Here is a 24,119-nt window from a genome sequence, read left to right as displayed (position 1 = left end):
ATTCTTGTATTACTATTCATTATTTATTATTTTCCATGCAAAAAACTGCAAATGTACTTTTGCCCGACTCTGTATTAGCCAGTATTGCTATTACTATCATCATTGTTAATAAGGCAATTAAAGGTATTAGGTAAACAATTTTTCTGTTTTCTAAACCACAAAAAAGGAACAGAAAGAACTCCTTTCTGCTTAGCTCCTTCTAGATACTATAAACAAAGTACAAGAAATGATAATGTTATTTGTCAACTAAGGCATTAAAAACAACTAGCCTGTTGTAATATCCCCCCCAAAAGGTACTGAAAAACTACACCTGTTGTATCAGCAAAGTCTCTGGTGATACAATCTAGAATTGATCTTATTTGAGTACTACCAGGATTTTAAACTGTGGGTATGTATACTTAAGAAGTAATACTGAATAATTCAGGTAGAAAGCCTTAATTCTACCTGAATTATAATAAAGAGTTGCAGATCAGTTTTTTAGAATCAAAAACACATGGGTTCAAATTCTCCTCCCTCCACTTTTAAGCTATGTAAACTTGACTTCCTAAATTTCAATTTCCTCACCTGTGAAATGCAGATAATATCTATGCCATGATTTTTTGAGTGTTAAATAGAAAACATACAGGTGTTTTACAACTGCAAAAGTAGATTTACAGTTGTGAATACGTAAAACAGTTTATTCTTGCATTATTATTTGTTAATTATTGTATTATTTGTATTTTTGTATTTTGTATTTTCAAGCTATTAATTTTGACTCCTTGCCTCTCTTTCCTCTGTTCCCAATTCCCTCTTACCGTACTTGATTAATCATTTTTTATTCCCCCCCTGAAGAATTCAAGCTTTCCAAGTGGACTACTGAAAATCAGTTACTGACTAGTGTAAGATAACTTTAGAAATTACTAACCAACAGAATTTATGTTGCATCCATATATACATTGTTAGCATAAGCATTTATTTATTCCTTCAACAAACAATTGAGATGGCCCTTAGTGTAGGTAAAGCACACTGCTTTACATATTAAACCACAATTCCTCATTGTTTAATCCAATGCTATAGCCAGACAGCACTAAATGAAAATTTTACATAATGTGGCCACAACCTTTCTTTTGAGCTATCTAATCTTACTTTTCAAATGTGCACAAGTTTTCTTAAGTCACAAAGGATTGGACAAATAGGAAAAATTCTATCTTGCAACTACTGTTTGCATGTAGTAAATATTTCAAAGTCTGGAGAAGGGGAGCCTGAATCTCACTGAAGAACAAGCATAAACTGTCCTTAGGAAAAAGGAGCATAAATTAGAACTAACAAAGCAACTCTGCAGGATACAAAATCAATATATAAAAATCAATTGTGCCCTGACTGGTGTGGCTCAGTGGATTGGGCATCATACTGCAATCCAAAAGGTCGCCAGTTTGATTCCTAGTCAGGGCACATGCCAGGGCAACTGATTGATGGACGTGTCTCTCATACATCAATGTTTCTCTCTCTCTTTCTCCCTCCCTTCTCCTCTCTAAAATAAATTAATAAAAATTTTAACGTTTTTATTTATTTTTGAGGGTTTTTAAGTCAACAGATAGAGAGGCATCTATCTGTTGCCTCTCACACACTCCCAAATGGGGACCTGGCCCACAACCCTGGCATGTACCCTAACTGGTAATCAAACCAGTGACCTCTCAGTTTGCAGGCCAGCACTCAATCCACTGATCCAAACCAGTCAAGGGCAAAAATATTTAAAACAATCAACTGTGCTCACATACAGAAGCAATGAACAATCTGAAAATTAAATTCAGAAAACAATCCCATTTTCAATGCATCAAAAAGAATAAAATGCTTAGGAACAAATTTAACAAAAGAAGTGCAAAACCTGTATACTACAAAATATTTTCAGTGAAGGAAATTAAGGTCTAAAAATAAAATGGCATCCTATGCTCATGGACTGGAAGACTTAAGATAGCAATACTCCCCCAAATTAGTCTAAAGGTTCAACATAATCCCTATCAAAATTATAGCTGCCCATTTTGCATAAATGGGCAAATTGATCCTAAAGTTCACATGAAAATTCAAGAGATCCAGAACACCAAAACAGTCTTGAAAAAGAACAAGTTGGAGGACTCACACTTCCCATTTTCAAACCTTCTACAAAGCTACAGTAACCAAGACAATATGGTACTGGCATAAGGTCAGACACATAGATAGGTGGAATAAAATTGAGAGTCCTGAAATAAACTCTTATATTTACATTCAACTCATTTTTAAACAAGGGTGTCAAGACCATTCAATGAAAAAAGAATAGTCTTTTCAACAAATGGTGATGTCACAACTGGACCGTCACATGTAGAAGAATGATGTTGAATCCCTACCACAAATCATTATGTAAAAATTTAACCTGAAATGTAACATCAAAACTTAGACACAGGCATACATCTTCATGACCTTGGATTAGGCAATGGTATCTTAAACATGACATCAAAAGCACAAGCGACCCAAGGGGAAAAAAATAGTAAGACACTATTAAAATGAAAAGTTATGTGCCTCAAAGAACACTATCGAGAAAACGAAAAACTCACAGAAAGAAAAAAATATTTGTGAAACATATCTTGTAAGGGACTTGTATTTAGAATATATTAAAAACTTACAATTAAAGAACTGTAAGATTAGAATAACATTTTTCCCAAGGTTTATAAATGACCAATGAGCACATGAAAAGATGTTCAATATCATTAGTCATTAGAGAAATGCAAATCAAAGCCACAATGAGATACTGGACGCCTACTAGGATGGCTACACTCTTCTGACAATAACATGTACTGGCAAGGATGTGAAGAAACTGAATCTCTAATGTTGTTAATGGAAATGTAAAAATCATGTAGCCTCTTTGGAAAACAGTTTGGCAAGTCCTCAAAGAGTTAAACAGAAGCAAATGACCTAAAAATTTCACTCCTGTGCATCTTCCCAGAGGAACTGAAAACATATGTCCACACTAAAACTTGTGCACAAATGTTTATAGCAGCAATACTCACAATAGCCAAATGCTGACGGACATTTGGGGTTGCAAACAACCCCAAATGTCCATCAACTGGCAAAAGTTAGGTACAATGTGGCACAGCAATAACATGGGATATCATTTGATCACAAAAATCAATGAAGTATTGATATATGCTATGACATGGATGACCAAGTGAAAGAAGCCAAACATGAAAAGGCCACACTGTATAATTCTGCTTAGATGAATTTCTAAAAAAAAATTATAGCAACAGAAGGTAGATTAGTGACTGCCAAGGGCTGGGGGTAGGGAAGAATGGGGAATGCTGGCTAACGAGCCTGGGGTGTTCCTTTTGGGGGGTGATAAAAATGTTCTGAAACAACATAGTGATGATGGTTGCATAACTTGCAACTATACTAAAAAAAAACATTACAGCCTCGGCTGGTGTAGCTCAGTGGATTGAGCGGGGGCCTGCAAACCAGAGGATCGCAGTTCAATTCCCAGTCAGGGCACATGCCTGGGTTTCAGGCCAGTTCCCAGCAAGGGACTCACATGAGGCAACCATACATTGGTATTTCTCTCCCTCGCTCCTTCCCTTCTCCTCTAAAGAGAAATAAATTTTAAAAAGATGTTTAAAAAAACATTACATTTTACCATTTCCACTTTTTAAAAAAAATTTTTTTATTTATTATCTTTAGAGGGGAAGGAGAGAGGGAGAGAAACATCAATGTATGGCTGCCTTTTGTGCGTCCCCTGCTGGGAGTTGGCCTGAAGGGAACTGGACTACAACCCAGGCATGTGCCCTGACTGGGAATCAAACCGTGATCCTCTGGTTCGCAGGCCCGCGCTCAATCTACTGAGCTACACCAGCCAGGGCCCATTTCTACTTTAAAAGAGTTAATTTTATGGTTTGTGAAAATGTGAGCTATTTTTCAAACTAGTTCAGATGGGCCATGTAAATTATTTGCAAACATTCGCTAAGAGCCTGCTGTAGGCAAAATACTTTAGCAGGGACCACAGGCAGACCCTGCCCTCAGAGAGTTTATAATCTAATTAAAGAGACTTAGGAATAATATGAAAATGAAACAAAATAAAACACAGCTTGATAATAAGAAAATGTGGTAAGTCAACATATAACTTATATAACTAACTCCTACACACAGGTATGTATTAGAAGAGAAAGAGATCGCATGAATTGAGGCAGGAACAGAGGGGGAAAGAATTATAAGCTTAAAAAAATAAAAAAGCTACGTGACTGCTATGCTAACCTTCCTTCTATCACCACCAAAAAACAAAATCAAAGGAGACAGGATTTGGACAGAAGAAGAAAAAAGGAGGCAAGGGTTTTGATGAAAAGGTGTGAAGCAGAAAAATACAAAATGAGTTATTTTATAGCAGATATATTTGTATATACTTATATACAAAGTGTATGTGCTATCATATGTTATAGTACAGCTTTGGAGGAATAATTAATTTTAGATATTAGAGATTATCAAGTTCCTTGTATAAACAGTCATTCGTGTACTTCATTGGATCTGAGGTATATAGTCAAGTTATCTTATGAAGAAATATGTATAATTCAATACCAGATGAACCTGAGCTGATTTAATTACTTTTTCTTTTGTATTTTTGTAATAATTCAGTATAAATGTCACAAATTAAAAGATTTTAACTTAGAAATTAAAGGGTATTTTAACCATCAAATCACAATGAGAAAGGTAGCTGTCAACTAACAAAAATAACAAATACTTGCTGAGGACTTACTCTAAGTGTACAGCATACTTCCAAGCATCTTACATGTTTCTTTTAAGCAGTGTGTATTCAAAATACACAAGGTAATTCAATTAGACTTTTTAAACATAAACGATTCTTAGAAACAGATTGGTCATTTCCTGATTTTTTATTTTATTCTAAGTACTGTTGCAAATTGGTATTTGCTTATTTTTACTTCAGTTTTTTTTAACCAATTCTTTGTTAATTTCATTTATAGTATCTGCTACTCTAACTTTTTCCTCAAATTTACTAGGTCCTCTCCAGAATACAGCGACTACCCTCCATTCTTCAAAACTCAACACATCTCTCCATTCTCTCTATTTTTAACTCTAGTACACTAGTAACTCCACTCACAGTGCTTCCTTGCTCCTTTATTTCTCACAGATGACGTCTCTATGGAACAGAAAAAAAATTAAGGGATCTTTTAGGCAGCATGTAAAAGTTAGAAAAGTTGAAAAGTCTGAACATTGAATGGCTAGATTTCATTGCTGAGCACATAGGAGTCATCCAATTAACTCTTGTGGAATGATTAAAAAGTCTAAGAAACTGGCCACAACAGAAAGTTATAAACTAACCTTACATCTCCAGAAAGGGATTACGGTTTGAAACAATTCCATAGGTAATTACAATGTGCCAGCTCTCAAACGAAAAAACAAAACCAAAAAAAGTACATTTGCTTAGATGTACGCAGATCCAAGGAAAGCACTAATTTTCATTTTGACACTGACACCTTATCAATTATTTTTGATAAATTAGTTTGATTCCTTTATAATCTTTGGTACAGTAGCTTTTGAAAAGCTAATGCCATTTTAAATTTAATTATTCTAAAAGTAAATCTTGTATTATACTATCTAATATCAAACTATCCTACAAGGCCATAGTAATCAAAGCAGTGTGGTACTGGCATAAAAACAGATACAGAGATCAGTGGAACAGAACAGAAAGCCCAGAAATAAACCCACACGTATATGGTCAATCTATATATGACAAAGGAGGCAAAAACATACAATGGGCTAAAGACAGTCTATTCAGTAAATGGTATTTGGAAAATTGAATAGATACATGCAAAAAAATAAAACCAGACCACCTTCTTACACCATACACAAGAATAAACTCAAAATATATTAACGACTTAAATGTAAGACTCAAAACCACAAATATCCTAGAAGAAAGTATGGGTAGGGAAATCTCTGATGTTTCTCTTAGCCATATTTTTTCTGAATTATCTTCTCAGTCAAAGGAAACAAAAGAAAAATAAGTGTGACTATTTAAAACAAAAAAAGTTTTTGGACAGCAAAAGAGACCATCAACTAAACAAAAAGACAACTCACTAAATGGAAGAATTTATTTGCCAGTGATACCTCTGATAAGGGATCAATACCCAAAACTTAAAGAACTCATACAACTCAGCACCCAAAAAACAAAAAATTCAATTAAAAAGTGGGCAAAGGACCAGAATACATATTTCTCCAAAGAAGACTTACAGATGTTCAACACACATATGAAAAGATGCTCAACATCACCAATCATCTGATAAATGCAAAATTAAAATCATAATGAGATATCACCACACACCTGTCAGAATGGCTGTTATCAATAAATCAAACAAGTGTTGACGGGGATGTGGAAAAAAGGGACCCCTGTTGGTGGGAATGCAGAATGGTACAGCCACTATGAAAAACAGTAGGGAGGTTCCTCAAAAAATTAAAAATGAAACTGCCTTAGGACCCAGCAATTCCACTTTTGTGTATATACACAAGAAAACCTAAAATCCTCATTTGAAAGAATACATGTAACCCTACGTTCACTGCAGCATTATTTATAATAGCCAAGATATGCAAGCAACCCAAGTGCCCATCAATAAATGAATGGATAAAAAAAGTAATCTCAATCTCAATCTCTCTCTCTCTCTCTCTCTCACACTCACACACACACACACACACACACACACAGAGGAATATTACTCAGCCATAAAAAAGAATGAAATCTTACTACTTGTGACAAAATGCATAGACCTAGAGGGTATTACGCTAAGTGAAATAAGTGAGTCAGAGAAAGATAAATACCATATGATTTCACTTATATGTGAGCTCTAAACAACAATATAAACAAACAAAATAGAAACAGATGCATAGATACAGAGAACAGACTGATGGTTGCCGGAAGAGAGGGGGTTTGGGGGACTGAGTGAAAGATGTGAAGGAACTGAGAAGTACAGATTTGTAACTACAAAACAGTCACAGTATAGTATAGAAAATATATATAGTCAGTAATATTGTAATAATTATGTATGGTGCCAGGTGGGAACTTGAACTATCCGAGGGATCACTTTGTAAAGTATATGACCTGTCTAACCACTATGTTGTACATCTGAAACTAACACAAAATATTCAATGTGAACTGTAAATAAAAATTAAAATTTTAAAAATCTGTAAAACTTAAAAAGACCTTTAATTATATTTTTAAATAATCTTTCATGAGCAAAGTAACAAAGTTCTCACTAAAGACTGTATTATGTTTATGGATTTCATAGAAAACTAACTAAAAAGGTAGTCTTCAGATTAAGCTAGATAAATAGATACACTAGGAAGACATTGCTCTTTAAGAAGAGCAATGCACAATAGAAAATAGTCATACAAGAACATTAACTGTTATTCTCACTTCATACCACTATAGTCAATATACTGGAAAACAAAGCCTCAAGGGGGGAATATTGGTATTGTTATCTTCTGGTAATTCAAAACAAGTGAGATATTTTTTAAACTCATAGTATCTATCACACCATTTTTAAGAGTATTTGAAGAGAACCTTCTAAGTTAGCCTTGAAAGTAATTTTCAAATAACCATTAGTTATTTACAACTGTTTGACCAAGCCACTAAATTTTCAATATCCCGTCTGCCCAAAATGTGCAGTGATACAGTTTTTGGTAGGTTGTATTCTTATTCATAGACAGCCAAATTAATTTTACTTATTTTGGCCTTAAAAGCTCCATGTTAATTCTAATTCATGTATCTGTATTCCAGAACTATAATAATAAAGTGAATATTATCTTGGACTTTCTTAGTTGAGGTAACAAGGAGTCCTAGGATTTCAACATGGTTTACAATTAAATCTTATATTGCCTTTTATTTTTATTTATTTATTTTTTACAGATTTTATTTCTTTATTTTTAGAGAAGAGGGGAAGGGAGGGAGAGAAACATCAGTGTATGGTTACCTCTCACAGGGCCCCCACTGAGGACCTAGCCCACAACCCAGGCATGTGCCCTGACTGGGAATCGCCAACTGGCGACTGGTTTGCAGCCTGCACTCAATCCACTGAGCCACACCAACCAGGACTATATAGCCTTTTAAAAAGTTAACATAGATTTACAAACATCTTCTCATGAAAATAATCCTCTAATAATCACTTCATAATTATATGCTTTGCCAAAGAAAAGCCTAATGTCTTCTGAGCTCTGAAAACTTAAAGTATTTAAATCCCATGTTCACCATATACCTCAATGTCCCATAGTTTGCTTGAACTCAACATGCCTAAAACTGTAGCATAACTTCCCTTCTTTCCTCCACATCCCTGCTGCCCAATTCGTATAACCTTCTCCTCCTCTAATCTTAAAGAATGGAACTTCCATACTCCAAGTCCCAGAGGTATGAAATTTGAGAATCAAAGAGGCATCCTTGACTCTTTTCACTCTCCATTACCCAACCTACCTACATATAAACACCAAACTACACCCGGGCTAATTCCTTAATATGTTATGAACTTCTCCTCCACATTCACATTGTCTTAATTGAGGACCTCATCAATTCCTAAATGGCCTTCCTTGTCTCCTTTCTTTCTGCCTACTATCTAATGTCTATTTCCGTGCCAAAAAATATTTTTCAAATGCAAAATATACTTCATTACTAAACAATTCACTTCTTGGTTCCCCAATGCCTTTAAAATAAAATGCAGACTGCTTGAAAGCATATACATTCCTTTATAATTTGAACTCTGTCCCTCTCTGTGGTTTCAAATCTTTTGGTACACTCCTTTTCCAGCCCTGCGCTCCCATAATCTAAGTATCTGCAGTTTCCAATACTGAACCATTGCCCCAAGTTCCTACGTCTAACTGATGAACTAAAACACTTAGTTTACATACTACCTCTACTCTAAATTAGGTGTTCCCTGCCCCCAATACTGCTACTGTACTCTTTGTTAACCTGGATAACGTAACACTATCTTTCTTTATTTGTCTATATTAAGCTGTAAGATCCTTGAAATCACGATTGAAGTCTTTATTTTGCCACTTCTAAAGTATTACAGGTCCCAACATGTAGAAAACATTCAATGTCTAATGAATGTGCCATGTCTATATCCAGCTAGATGTTTCATATTTCAAATATTAAGATTAAGTAATAGCATCTATGTAAAAATTGATGTTTCTTTTTAGTATGTTCCATCTACTTTTCACTTTTTCCTGAAGACTGATGATCCCTTAACTACAACTGTATCTCTAGGAACTACTCCCTTCTTTCATTTATCTAAATGTTTTCTTTTCCAAAAAGCATGTAGTTTTTCTTCACATTTTATAATTGAAAAAAAAATGTCTTTAACTTTTGAGGTTCTTAAAATTTTTTAAGTTCTAAATTATACAATTTAGCCTTACTTAACATTCCAGAAAACTGTAAGTAGTTTTCAAGAAAACTATGGGCATGAAGAGTTGCTGAACTATAAAACTTTATTAAAAACACTAAAATTTTTGTGGCTGTCTTCTAGTAGAAAACATCAGAATCAGTAAAACCACAATAATTAGTGTAGGTGGCAACATGGCTCAACAGCTAGGTAAAACAGTACAGACTCAAACAGTACATGCTAAAATAGTCACCAACTTATAAATTATAAGTCACTTCAAATTCTAGTTTTTAGGCCCCCTCATCTGAACAATGAGGACATGCAATAGCACTATGACATACACTACAAACCATAAATAACGGAAAAGATCAAGGAACTGTAGTACCTTGCTCCCCTTCTCAACAACTCCTCCCATTTCTGGATTATGCAGGTCACTTCAGCACTGATCCTATAAATTTGTCCCTTAGCAGTCAATGAAAGCCCAACAAAGCTGGAGTGGGAATAAAAGAATATAGAGATCTTTCTCTTATCCACCTAAGCAAATCTATTTGTCCAGATAGAAGTAATTAATTAAATTACACCAAAGCTTGGATTTAAATGCTATATTATTTTACCTTTTCTGAGCTTCATGTTTTCTTTCTTCTATTAAGTTGCTCAATATTTAGCAAGCCCCACCCATTTTCTGCCACTCCAATTAACCCTATATACCAAAACTGAAATACAAATTTGTGTATTCAACAATTGTTTGTTCAGTGCTTACTTATGGGCAAGCCACTATAGAGACTCAGTAACTAGGCAGGATTCTCCCACTGGCCTTTGAAAACGTGTCTGAATTGATCTCATTTTCTCAAAAACATGGTGATTAGCACCAAAGCAAAATATAGCACCTATTATTTCTTTAGTTATAAACTCTAGATACAGTGAAGAAAATATTTACTTTGTTTTTCAAGACAGCATCACATTTTAGGATGTCCTACACACAAGAGATATTCAGGTTACTTACACCAGTAACTCTAAGCAGAATGTTTTGTTCAAACAGGAGAGTAACTTCTTACTCTAAGGAAGAAGCACTGTAAGGTTATACTAAGCCATGAGCAATAACTTCCAAATTCACAAACAAGTAATACAGTTACAACATATCTGGCTCTTGCCATTAAAAGAATATGCCATGCATTATTCCTAGCAACTGAATGGTATCATATTCCACGGCGTTTGTTTCTTTAGTTTTTTGTTATCTGCAAGAAAAGTGAAAATGTTATTGAAGTGAACTTGTTTTCACAAAATAGGAAAGTCAATTTAAAGGCTCTTTCCTAACTCTTCTCCCCTCCACATTCCCATTTTCTTCTCCACTCAGACTCTGTTCCTGAACATACAAACAGGCAATACTGATATGAATGTACACATCCATGAAATGTAGTACTCTAAAAGTCAGGTATGGAAAGCTAAAGTCTGAGTTCAAACTGGTTCTAGTTGACATATTAGGCAGTAAGTCAGAAGCCCCAGATTTTAGAAATAATGGAGATGAGTATAGAAGACAATCCATCACATTTAGGTTATAAAGCAGGAATGTTACCAAAGATCACACTTTAATTTTAAATACCAGAGCCCAAGTATATGAGCAAAGAGTATCCTAACAGTAAATACATCTTTTACAATTACCTCTACATCTTTCTTAAAATGCCAGGAATAATTTCATCTGACAAATTTTATGTACATGTCTACTCTCAGAATCAAAGAGTAGACGAGGACTGGATTTAAGTCCTCCCTGGATTTTCAGGGAGCTGTTATGAATGTCAGAACTGGTGAACAACTGGATTGGCAGTACAGTCAAGGAGAGGGGTCAAGCATTATCACCAAGTTTCTAGCCTAGGTGACTCAGCTGATGATAGTGGAAACATTAACCTACTTCACATAGTTGTTAGAACAGCTTTCTTCCTTTTGGTATGGACAGGGGTAAGAGTAGGGAAGAAGTGAAGGTTTAGTTCAGATTTATACATTTTCAAATTTATAATATTTATGGAGCATCAGGAAGTGCCTGGTAGACTGTTGGCTCTGTCTCAGAAGAGAAATATACACTGGACATAAATCTGTGAGTCATCAGCACACAGGTAGTAAGCAAGTAAAAAGTCATGTGAATAGATGAGATCAATAGGAAGAGAGAAAAGAACAAAGGTTGAAAAACCACCTCAGGAATACCAATGTTTAAGGGCAGGCAAAGGGAAGAATGGCAAGAGTCTACAAATGAAGCCAAATACATAGAGGAAGAACAAGGAGAAACTGATGTATCCCTGAATTTAAGACAGAAAGCTGTTTCAAAGGGTCTTCGGGGATGGGATGGGGGCTGGGAAGTCAAATAAACTGACCAGAAAATGGCCCCTTTCCTGTTATCTGGCCCACCCTTTAAAGAGCACTGCTTCTCTAACTTGAAGCATTAGAAGAGAGGCAATAACTGTTATTCAAAATAACCTATGTTCTATATTTAGTATAAAAAACAAACATTAAACTTAAAGCAAAATATAAACACAATTTTTGGTAAGTTATTATTGTACCATCCCTCATTTCTTGCTCCAGTTTCTATGTGCTGTATGTTCCAAATACATGATGCTACCTGCTCTTATTATGATGGAGAAGAGGGTAATGTCTGTTTTACCTGCTTTGTAGCGCATCTAACCTAACAGAATTAATACAAATTAATGCCATATAATGTCAGCTACAAGATTATTGGAATGAGGGGTAAAAATGAGCAAGTAAAATTATGTCCACAAATAAAGCAGCCACAGAGAAATGTCTAAAGCTGTTCAAAGTATTTTTGACAAACAGTAATATCAAAGTTAAAGAGTACATTCATTTCAAAACACAGTCACCAATAAACTACCAATATACATAACAACATGGATGAATCTCAAAAACCCGTACTCTAAGTGAATCAAATCCAACACAGAAGCCTACATATTATATGATTCCATTTACATGACAGTCTAGAGAAGACAAAACTGCTAGTACAGAAATCAGATTTGGCTGCCAGGGGCTGGGATAGGTAAAACACCGAATACAAAAAAATATAAAGGACCTTTCAGGAGTGATGGAAATATTCTACATCTTGACTGTGGTGGTGGTTGCAAAACTGTATGTTTGTCAAAACTCATCAAACTGTCAACGTAAAACAAAGAATTTTACTGTGTAAATTGCACCTCAATAAGCCTTACTTAAATTAAAAACAAAATTAAGACATCATTATCACTATTTTAGTTGAAGAGCATTTTTAAGAAGATTTTGTTTATTTTTAGAGGGGAATGGAGGGAGAAAAAGAGGGAGGCAAACACCCATGTGTGGTTGCCTCTCACCTGCCTGCTACCAGGGACCTGGCCAGCAATCCAGACATGTATCCCCACCAGGAATTGAACCAGCAACCCCCTGGCTTTGCAAGCTGGCACATAATCCACTGAGCCACACCAGCCAGGGCTGAATAGCATTTTCAATGTGCTGTAATGTGTTTCTCACTATAGTTAGCTTACCTACAGTACTATACATACTACTTAAATTAGCAAAGAAAATAAAAACTATAAGTCACCTGGCTGGTATGGCTCAGTGGATTGAGTGCTGGCCTGCGGACCCAAAGGGTTGCCAGTTCAATTAATGCCTGGGTTGCAGGACAGGTTCCCAGTAAGAGGCACACAAAAGGCAACCACACATTGATGTTTCCCTTCCTCTTTCTCTTTCCCTTCCCCTCTTCTCTAAAAAAGAAATAAATAAAATCATTTTTAAAAACTGTAATAAATCAATCTCAAGCTAAAAACAAGAAAAGTAGATAACTTCCCTTTTACAAAAAAACCCCAATATCTTAGTTCCAATTCTATTGCCCAAGGGATCAAAACAATACAATCCTTACCAACACCTAAAGGAACTCTTTTAAACTTTACTTTGATTTATTTTTATACACAAGTTACATTATGTATGTACCATTAAGGATGTATGCAAATAAAATGCTCTCACCCAAAAATAAGCCTCAAGGTCATAATCTATACCCCCCCCAAAATTGTATTTTGAAATTAGTACAAAAATATAATTGCCCCTCACAAATCTTAGATTTAGAAATATATCCTGAAGAAATATTATATAGCTCAATTCCAATTCATCAATTCAACAAAAACATGCTGAATAACTATAACATAGGATAAACACTACTACAGCACTGGTGATTTAAGTATGGCTGATGGACACAGGAATAATTTATTTTATCAAGAGATACAAGTAATACATTGACAAATGCTACAAAATGGAATGGCCAGGGAAACTTTCACAAGAAAGGACATGCTTTCTCTTTCTCTTAAAAAAAAAAAAAAAAAACCAACAAAACTCTGGTCCTTAACTTGATACTTTGAGATGTAACACATGACTACAGAAGAAAGCAGGAATGCTATACAAATTATGTCAATGTTTTTTCACCAGCAACATTATGAACTTAGGAAGATCTCAGAATTTTAGGCCTTTCTAACTGTTCTAGGTTTCATCAAGGAAAGTGTACTTATTGAAAAATTATGTACTGTATAAGTGAATGAACTCAGTTCAAAACTGTGTTGTTCGAAGATCAACAGAAATGTATTACAGGACCATGCACTTTAACAACACCTATATTCACCGCGCTATGTAAAAATTTGCTTAAGAGGAGATAAAGATTGTATGGACACTGATAGAGAAAGGAAGACACACATATGAAAAGGGAAAGAAAAAGGGGTACAAAGATTAGTACAGTTAAAGAAAAATATATGTCAATATGTCTTTGAAGGTAACCGGAAGGCAGATTATGGCATAAATACTGTATTCCTAATTTTTGTCTCAAAATGCAAAGAATAGTAACAGTAGCTTTAAGGCCATTACATTTTTCCACTTGGTCATCACCAAGGAAAAACTAAATTACATATAGCCTATGTTCAGATGATCAATTTCTTTAGATGAAAATTGGCAACCCACAATCCTATTAGATAAAGATAAGTAAAAGTGATTTTAAATTCTCAAAGGGTTGTCAAGGAGCAGTGCTGAGAAAACTCAGTGATTAATTTCAAAGACATTTTTGTTTTACAAATAAAAAATTAAATATACAGTCATAAAGACTGATATTTTAGAGTAAGTTATGTTTGAATTTTAATAATTCATTAATATTTCAAGCACTGTTAGTTTTTAAGGTATCTAGAATAATTACTCTTAAAAAACAGTACTCATATCAAAAACAAGTTTGCATTTTATCAGCACGACTAAAGGTCTGAGAAGTATAAGTGACCCAAATACCTTAACTCTAACAAAAAGAAATCCAGTATTTCAAAATAATGTCAGAGTTCCTGAATTTCTCAGGTGTAAAAGTGTAACAAATTATTTAAATAAATTAATTAATTAATGTTGCTAATTCCATGTTTCTGCATACTGAAAAAATTTTTCCTTTCTGCCCAAGGGCAAATATACACCACAGAAAACTTTAAGAGTTTGGTATTTTTATGTTAAATGCTATGTTACACAGATGTAAAATGGCAAAACAATTTACCTACATAACTTATGTTGATAATTTAATGTATTTGGGGGAATATTTTTTAATGCTCAACATTTTTATTAAAAATAATTCAAGAATCACAATATTATGAAAATAAATTGGCTTTCCTATATTTGCAAAAGCTATCTATTACACAGATAAAGCATGCGACATAGTGGAACAAAAGTAGGTTTGAGTACACAAAAGAGAGTTTATTCTCATTATTATTTATTAATTATAGTATTATTTTCCATATGTACTACAGACCTACTTTTGCCCCACCCTGTATTTAAAAATAATGTCCTTTTTAAATGCATGTTATACATACAAACATTTTGTACATTGTATGTGCTGTAAAATAACATGTTTTTTTAAAAGACTGTAACCTAATGATATATTTGTGATAACTGACCACAACATGTCAGAATTCCTGTTTTTAAATTATCTTCAAGATCTCTTTTTAAACTATAGAAGAATAACAATCTCACATCTCTATAATCAAGCCTACCCTGTGTGGGAAAATGGAAAGAAGTTTCAGAATTGGAAATATTTAGGTTGGAATCTCCTTTCTAACACTTGCTGTCTTTGCCACCCTGGACAAGTTTCTTAAACATGAGGAACCTCAATTTCCTTGTCTGTAAAATAATAACATAATCACTAACCTCATTGGGTGGTTGGGTGGTTCAAATCACAATATACAGTGTAATGGTTAAGGTTGATGGGTGAAGCATTAACTCTGCAGTCCTTTCTCCACTTCCACACCTGTGTGATGTTGGACTAGTTGCTTAATCATTAGATACCTCAATTTTCTCACATATCTTAGGATAATAAATACAACCAAACTCATACTATACCTAAAAGAATTGAGAAAATCCATATAAAGCCCCTGGCACAGTTTCCGGCACATGAAAATCACTCAATAATATTACATATTACAAATGAAAAGCACCTAATACAGAGCCTGCCACACACACAAAAAAATCTTATTAAATCTTAGTTTTCTTAAACTAAGTTCTAAGTTACTTTTTACTTTCTCTAAAATTAAAATTCACTTTTGAAAATGAAGATTTACCAGTAAGGATAAGAAAAAGACTACCTCAAAGGTTCTGAAGGTATTTGCTAAAGGAATCCCCACAAGGCTGTATGCAACAGCAACAGCTCTGGAGTAAGTGTACAACTTTTCAAGGGGATGACTTTCAAAGGATCAAATTCTTTGGTTATACAAATACTGGAACTTTAAAAAAAAATGATCAGTCATATTACTTTATAGATTCATTATGATATGACAACTGGTCTAGACAGTGATTTCTATGAAAGAAATCACTGCCTAAAGATGAATTTTGCCTTTCTGAATGTAGATACTTTGACCACTTCAAGTTAAGATAAAAAATTACAAGTAAAAATATCAGATTGTTTAACAACTCAAATTTAAATATAAGATAGCAAAGATTTGCTGATTTCAAAGATATTACATATACATATATACGATATGTACCCTGAATTCTACTTACAGTTCTTTGCCTAAAGTAAACAATTTCCTTGACTACATTACTTGAAAGTACTGAATCAAATGAGCAACCAAAGGATAATATTAAGATTTTTACTAAAACTAGAAATGTGGAATCCTAAATCCCTATCAACACAACACATACGTTGATAAATCAGATTGATCGTTTACTATTTTTAATTTTTTATTTGCTCTTATTTAATCTTCGCTGTATTTTTTCCATTACCATTTTGTCCCCTTACACCCCCCCACACACCCAGTTGATCATTTACTATTAATAAAATTATAAGACAGCAAGCAATTTTCTAACCTTTCCACCCTCATTTTCTTCACCTGTAAATTGTGCATGGTTACCTACCTCTAATTCATGAGCTTAATTTTAGAGGAATTAAATAAGATAATATTATAGGGAAATATTTAACACAACTCTGGACAAATAATAAGGCTTTAAAATATTAACTAGCTGGCAATGCTGTATAAAACAAAAATAATCTCTCCTAATAATATCACTTTGGGAATAGAAAGGAATATGTCTTAAGACATAATGAAATAACAAACTCAGTTCATCAAAACTGACTCCAGATTTACACCAAACACAACAGTATATAAGATAAATATCTAAAATCATTTTAATACTTTGCTTACTTGGACAAGAAATTCTAACCACATAAAACACTCTTTAAAATTACAATTATGCCCTTACATTAAAAGACCAGGTGTTTAAAACTTTTTAAATTCATTAGAAACACTAAAATTCTACTCTAATATAATTTCTGATGTAAAAGTACTATTTTCATACCAAGAAAATGTAACCAAGAGAGAGAGATCCAATCTCTCTAAAAGAAGACGGAAAAGCACCTTGGACTCAGATAACTGAAAAAGTTACAAATGGTATCAGTGTCAATACTGAGCAGTGCATAGCAGCATGACCAGACCTCAAATATTTCTTAAAACAATATACTCTAATAAAAAACTATTAAGAGTCAGGGAATCCCTTATTCTCCCACTGACTCACTACTTGAATCTATACCAATCATGTGGCCTCTGATGTCAAGTTTTTCAACAAAAAATGGCAATCGTACTGGTCCCTTCTTCCACAAGGAAATGAGAATATTTTTAAAGGAACTCAGATCACCCTGAAAAAGGACCAATTTAAAACTACAAAAGACCCTGGCTGGTGTGGCTCAGTGGATTGAGTGCTGGCCTGCAAACTGAAAGGTTGCCAGTTTGATTCCCACTCAGGGCCCACACCTGGGTTGCAGGCCAGGCACCCCCCTCGTTGGGCCATACAAGAATCTGATGTTTCTGTCCTTCTCTTTCTTGCTCCCTCTCTCTAAAAATAAATAAAATCTTTTAAAACCCCCTACAAAGAGTAGTAATAAATGACTACTAAAAATAGAGAAAACTCTACTTAGAAAGTATATTTTAAAGCCCTGGCCAAGTGCCTCAGTTGGTTGGAGCATCATCCCATATATCAAAAGGTTGCAGGTGCAATCACTGATCAGGGCACACATCTAGCTTGTGGGTTCAATCCCAATCAGGGCACGTATAACCATTTGATGTTCTCTCTCTCTCCCCCCTCTTGCTCTCTCTCTAAAATAAATATATCCTGGAGTATGGATTTTTAAATGATTTTCAAAAACTATAAAAAAACAATAAATTATCACCAAAGCCAACTTAGTATGTTTAAGCTATTAAAATAAACACCTTCAACTAAACATTTAATTACCAGACTTCTATGAAGTTCCTAGTTAGTAACTTCCTAATCATTCTATAGCAAATAAGAGTGATAAACAGAACTGAAGTGACATTTCTCCGAAAGGAATTTTTACTTGTAATACTTCAGTCTTCCCGATCACTTCATATGAAGCCAAAATCTTTTTTTAAAATTTTAGAATTACTTACAAATTATGGTCTTCTTAATAAGCAATGGGGTAGGGAAAGTTAAATGAAATTATATAAAACTCATTCTTTAATTTTTATTTACTCCTGTATTACTAATTTTTAAATCTTATTTTGAGAAGGTAAAAATACCACATTACAGTATGTCAAAATATAATACAGACAAGTTCAAATGTTTCTAGCATAGCAGTTTGATGATGGATTGCTACTGAAAAAATCAAATATGAAGTTAGTTTAGGAAGTCTTAAAAAATTCATATCTGAGCTGGGTAGTCCAGCTCCAAATAAAGAAAATTTCATGTTTGAATGGGTATACCTTTGCTAATAATATTTTTGAAATTTAATAATGATCACTATGCAGAAAACCAAAGTACATTTATGACCATACTGAAAACTTGCACTTTTCCTCCCTAAAGAGACTCTCAAAATCTTTCTTTCAAAGATAGTCTTTTTTCTTCTCAAAGATGGACAGTATTATAATGACCCCTAGCATAGGTTCAAAATGCTTTTAAATAACTAGTAAACAAATATTGAATGGCCTTTTAGTCTGTGGACTAAAGAGAAACAGTAAATCATAATGTTGAAATTTCCTTTAGGTATATTAGGAAATATTTCTCCAAATAATATAGTAACTAGCAATGTAAGATTACTGGAGCACTACAGCTGTCTCCCTTCATTGAATTAAAAAAGGAGTAAAGGGAATACAAGATTAACCACTGATGACTATTCCAACCAATACAGGGGAGGTAGAGCAGGCTATTCATAATCTCTAGGGAAACACAAATTATTCATTCCAACTAAATTATCAAAAATTTTAAGTTCAAGTTTAGGTTTTACCCAAGTTTTGTAATGTTTTCTCCTTTAAAAATAACCTACTTAATTAGTTGACTAAATAAAAACATTTTCAATCTACTTTAAAGAAGTGTTTACGCTGTTAAACATTTAATAAAAAAAGCTATTACAAAATCTATTACTTAGAGATTGCTAACTATGTACAACTGGGAAAATAAGATCTGATAATAATTAATTCACTTTCATTTAATTCCAAAGTCACTAGAAAAAAAAAATCAGTCACCTAAACTGATTACTAACACATAGATTTAAACATCTGTGTAAGCAAGCTGTCTTTCAGTAAAAATTCTAAAAGTTCCTTCTGTTGATGAAAACTAAGCAAGCAGAACTTCTTCCCATTACCTTTAACAAAAATATGTTCAGCCCTTGACATGTCTCTGTATTTTAAGTTGTAATGACAATTACAGGTTCATGTAAGGGCCTTTTAAACATTCATACAGAGGCCCTTATCTGCCTCCCCAAACCCCAAACCCTCTGCTTAAGATGTTAAGTGTTTCTCCCTTCTACATTCTCTCCCACAGCAGGCCCCCATTCGCATGCCCCCCAACAGGGTAGGCCTGAGGCCCAGTAGCAAACAGTGTCTAACAGAAGCTGGCAGCACAAAGACAGGAATGGGAGATTAGTGGGAGGGAGGGAGGCCGGGATTGGGGCTCAGCAGGAGCTTCAGGCTTTTTAAAATTCAAACTGCTCCCTGACCAATACAAATCACGGACACGCTACTGACTACTACACGGATTTATAGCATTAAAAACATACCTAGTACGTGACAGCTATATTAACTTCAGTCTTTTTAACATTTTTCCATACGTACGCAGTAAATGTGGTACAATTTATCTTAAACACAATACTAAACTCAAAAGTAACCGTCAGAAAAGTTACTCTCGTCTACAATGACAATTTTACCAAACAAAAAAATTCCAACCAATGTACCACCACCACAGTTTATAAAACAAGGGGCATTGTTGATCAGTGTAGCTTCATTTTAACCAATAAAAGTTTCCCTACACTGACCATAGTACAAAGTATCAAAATGGTCTAACGCAGGTACATTTATCTTGCTATGCAATTTGTATGGCTGAAAACTTTTAAATTGGTTGTTTTCCTTTCTACCAATCTACGCCCCCATAAAAAAGCTCAAAACACTTTAACTTACACTTCAATTAGAATTTAAGATAAAACTTGTATTTTTCTCCAGCATTTACAGAAAATTTGACCTATTAAAATGACACCTCTCTCATTACACAGTCAAACATCATGGGCACAAACAGCCAATGACAATCCTGGGACCTCAAGAAGATCTGCCCTGACATGAAGGATGGCACCTTCTACATTTTTTTAACCTCCCAGGGATTTTAAGCAAAACTTGATTTGCATACTTTTAAAGAAAATTGGTTTTACTTGTATCTCAGCACAATTCTCAAAACGTTTAAAATTGTTTTTATATGCTTCTACAAAGCTAAAGCAGGAAGTACCCGAGTATTTTATGTTACAACCGTTTAAAACTGACCTTACATAACACATAGAAATATAAAGTGGCAGGGTAAACCTGTCAAGCACTTTATACTTCTCTTTGAATAAAAAGTCCATGTGCAACAAACACTGTCAAACAACATAAAAGCTTTTTTTTTTTGGCGTGGAGGGGGGACATAATGCAGTGCCTACAACACTATGGTCTTGTGCATTAAATATTCATGTGAACGACTTAATTCTTCAAAAAAAGAAAAGGAGCCTTTATGAACTTTCCAACGTCCAAACAAGTTTTACACGGGGAAGGAATTACCACGGGATCCGTGTCGGAGTATTTACATTTCTCTCACTAACTGAAACTACTTCCTCCCCTCGTAGGGTCACAGGGGGAAGAAGGGGGGTTGTTTGTTTCACTGGGACGCTCCCCACTCCGGGACCAGGAAAGTTGTAAATATGGGGACGAGCAGGCACCGTCGCTGTTAGTTGTATTGTTTCCGCCTCCTCACCAGCCACGGCTCCCCTCCCGGGCGAGGCCTGTCACCGACCAGCGGCAGCCCCGCTCCGCCCGGAGCTCTCCTAATCCCCGAGCTCAAGTAGATTCCGCTGGCCCGCGGCCTGCACTCTCCGCCGGGCCTACGCCTCCCCGGCCGCCCGGCAGGAGCCGTGCCCGCCACCGGAGGCGGCCGGGAGAGGGTACTGAGCCCCGCGACCAGGGCGCCTGCCACCGGAGAGGAGCGAACTCCAGACTCGCCCGCGGAGGAGACCTGGGGCCGCTAAGGAAACGGCGGGGAGGGGAGCGAGGAGGAGAGACGCTGAGGACCTGGCGCCGCCGCCGCCGCCGAAATAAAGAGCAGGAATTTACCTGGGCGAATCGGCTGCCGAATCCGAGGGGAGGCCGAGGCCGCGGTGGCGAGAGACTATAATCCGGGCCGGGAGGGGGGGTGGCTACGGCTCCTCTTCCGTCTCCTCAGTGCGGGGAACATGTAGAGCCGGGGGGAGACCAGCCGAGAAGACAAATCGCTGCTTCTTCTTCCTCCTCCTCCTCCCACATAGAAACACTCACAAACACCCAGCCAGGGGCCCGAGCTACCGGGGGCGCATCGCCGCCGGCCCGGGAACCAATCCTCCAGTCGGCGGGGGCGTCCCTCCCTGCGGCTTGGTGGTGTCGGGTGAGTCGGTACCGACGGAGGGAGGGGGGGGAGGGCGGGGGGGGTAAGGAGCCCTGTGTGTCTCTCTCTCTCGTTCCGTCTCTCCCTCTCAGAACAAAATGCCGACCGGAAGTGCAGCTGCAGGAATGACTCCCTCCACCGGCGCCAAACACTAACAACCACCCCCTCTTCCCCACTCCACTTCCGCCACCGCCGCCGCCGCCGCCGCTGCCACTTCGGCTCGCGGCCTCGGCCGAGCCGCTTCGTTCCGCACGGCCTCCGAGGCCCGGCGCGGTCGGCGGCCAGGCGGCAGCGGCTCTGCTCCGCGCCCTCCTCCTCCTCCTCAAGGCGGCTGTGGATGTTGCTTTTTACTGACGAGCCTGCGGAGCGGCGTTTTCGCTGCGGCGCGGGGGGGCCGGCTCCCTCGGGTCTTTATTTTCCTGGAGGCCGACCGGATTGGTGTCCGAATTCGGTGGAGGCCGAGTGCACGGGGGGCCCTGTGGCCCGGCCCGGCTCGCAGGCCGCGCTCGCTGCCCCAGCGGGTCGTCATTAGCTTTAGGGAGCCGAGCGCGGGGCGGACCCGTAGAGGATGCCCGAGATTCGACGGCGACGCTGCATTTTTTTTAATGGTATCCCTGCAGCCTGGTGGATGTATCGTACACCTTCTCTCCTTTTAAGAGGCCGGACTTTACGCCTGTCTCAGCATTATTTCTGCGGGGTAAGAACGCAGCCCCTGGAGGTGAAGAAGATTCCCAGCTGAATCGAACTGGAGTCGTGTTTGTGATGCATTTATTTCTGGAAATAAGTGGTCTTTTCTGAACCTCCTTTTTGTTGGCGGTGGTTCTGGCTGTTCCCTAACTGTCGGGATAAAGGCCTGTAGGCGACGCTGTTGGAGCGAGTGGCTGGACCGCGGCGGTCTGGAGCGCGCGGTTGGCGCTCCTCTTTAGTGTGGGTGGAGCCGAGCGCGCTGGAGAGCTGCCCGCGCGACCCCGGCGGGGCGAGTTCAGACATCCCTTTCGTTGATAGATTTGAAACTGAGGTTCTGGGGCGCAAATGTGATTACGTGTAGCGTACCATGCATCTTGTAGTCTTACTGTAACACTCTAGAACTATGGTTCTAGAGTTCTTGATTAAGTTTACTTGGATAAATTAAAGGGGCACTATTCTGTAGTTAAGAAATGCAGTAGGTACGCGAATTTTAGTAAATGGGACGATATTTGTGTTATATTTTCATGAATTTTGTTAAATGATATTAATTGTAAATGGGAATTTTTGCCTACAGGTTATTCCTTTTGGGTCAAAAAAAATTACTGGAGAGATTAAGTCAGATCTTGTCACTCCTTTACTCTGACCCTCAAATGGCTTCGCATCTAGCTGAGAGTAAAAGCCAAAGCCGTGCTGGCAGGGTGAAGGCCTGGCGCGCTGGGATGGGAGAAGCTGCGCCGGCGACCTAGCAAACTTCTGCCTTCCCTGTTCCCTCTGCCAGGCTCTTTCCCCAGGTAAACAGTAAGGCTTGCACCCTCACCTTCCAGTTTTTGCTCAAATGTCACCTCGGGGCTCCGGTGGCTACTCTTTAAACTGCAAGTTCCCTTTCCCATTTTACCATTCAGGTATTTTACATACCATACGTATTTATTATCTGTATTACCCAGTGAAACATACATTCCAGGAGGGCAAGGGGTTTTGTTTTCCTCCGTTGGTGTTTTGTGGAGGAAATATGCCCAGAATGGTGGCTAAGCAGAGTGGATGCTTAGTATTCGGTTAATGAATGAATAAAAGCCAATAAGCCCCCTACTCCTCTGCGCACACACCAGTTTCTGAATTCTGTACCTTAATTTATACTTTCATGTGCTACAGATAACTTTATGAAAGAGATGTGAAAACTGGGCGAGCGGGGAGGGATGGAAATTTATTAGAGTTCTGGAAAAAGGCACTTTCTAGACATTTGAAAAACTCACAACACCAGAAGGCCACAAACCAGTGATAATATTGTTTTTTAGGCTTCTGTAAATGGGCTTGCTATCAGACAGTGGGTTGATCACGTGATCGTTTTCTTACTGGGCCCATTAGTTTTGCCCTCTTCCTGAATTACAAACCGACTTGTTCATCCCACTGCCCTTTTTTCTTGCAAAATACATGCTTATTTTCACTGAATTAAAGTTAAGAGTTGGTTGGCTTAGCCCAAATGCAGCGCTACTGGAAAAGTTCATTCAGCAAGTTCACACACAAAATGTGTGCCAGTCAGTGATTCAAAAGGTGCGTGTTTCTGAGGCCTTATATAAAGGCGCACATCGGGCTACTCTGGTTACTACTCATTTACGCTGTCAGGAAAAAGCAAAGGCTAGTGAGATT

The 24,119-nt window shown here is 37.0% G+C and overlaps 1 protein-coding gene across 3 annotated transcripts in view; it reads right to left on the bottom strand.

Annotated features, from left to right (window-relative positions):
• Positions 1–21,896, bottom strand: part of NIPBL (NIPBL cohesin loading factor) — a 182,376-nt gene extending 160,480 nt beyond the window's left edge. Inside the window, exon 1 of one of the 3 annotated variants that reach the window (XM_037063192.1) lies at positions 21,482–21,896. The gene's annotated coding sequence lies outside the window, so the exon portion shown is untranslated. The remainder of the gene's footprint in view (positions 1–21,481) is intronic. The other 2 variants (XM_037063190.1, XM_037063194.1) reach the window with 2 other exon arrangements.
• Between the last annotated feature and the right edge of the window lie 2,223 nt (positions 21,897–24,119).

This window comes from Sturnira hondurensis, unplaced genomic scaffold (genome assembly GCF_014824575.4).
Source record: "Sturnira hondurensis isolate 20B ecotype Veracruz unplaced genomic scaffold, ASM1482457v3 Scaffold0014384, whole genome shotgun sequence".
Taxonomy (NCBI): Eukaryota; Metazoa; Chordata; class Mammalia; order Chiroptera; family Phyllostomidae; genus Sturnira; species Sturnira hondurensis.
Note: the sequence above shows the minus strand (reverse complement) of the source record. Positions and strands in the feature narration are given on the sequence as shown.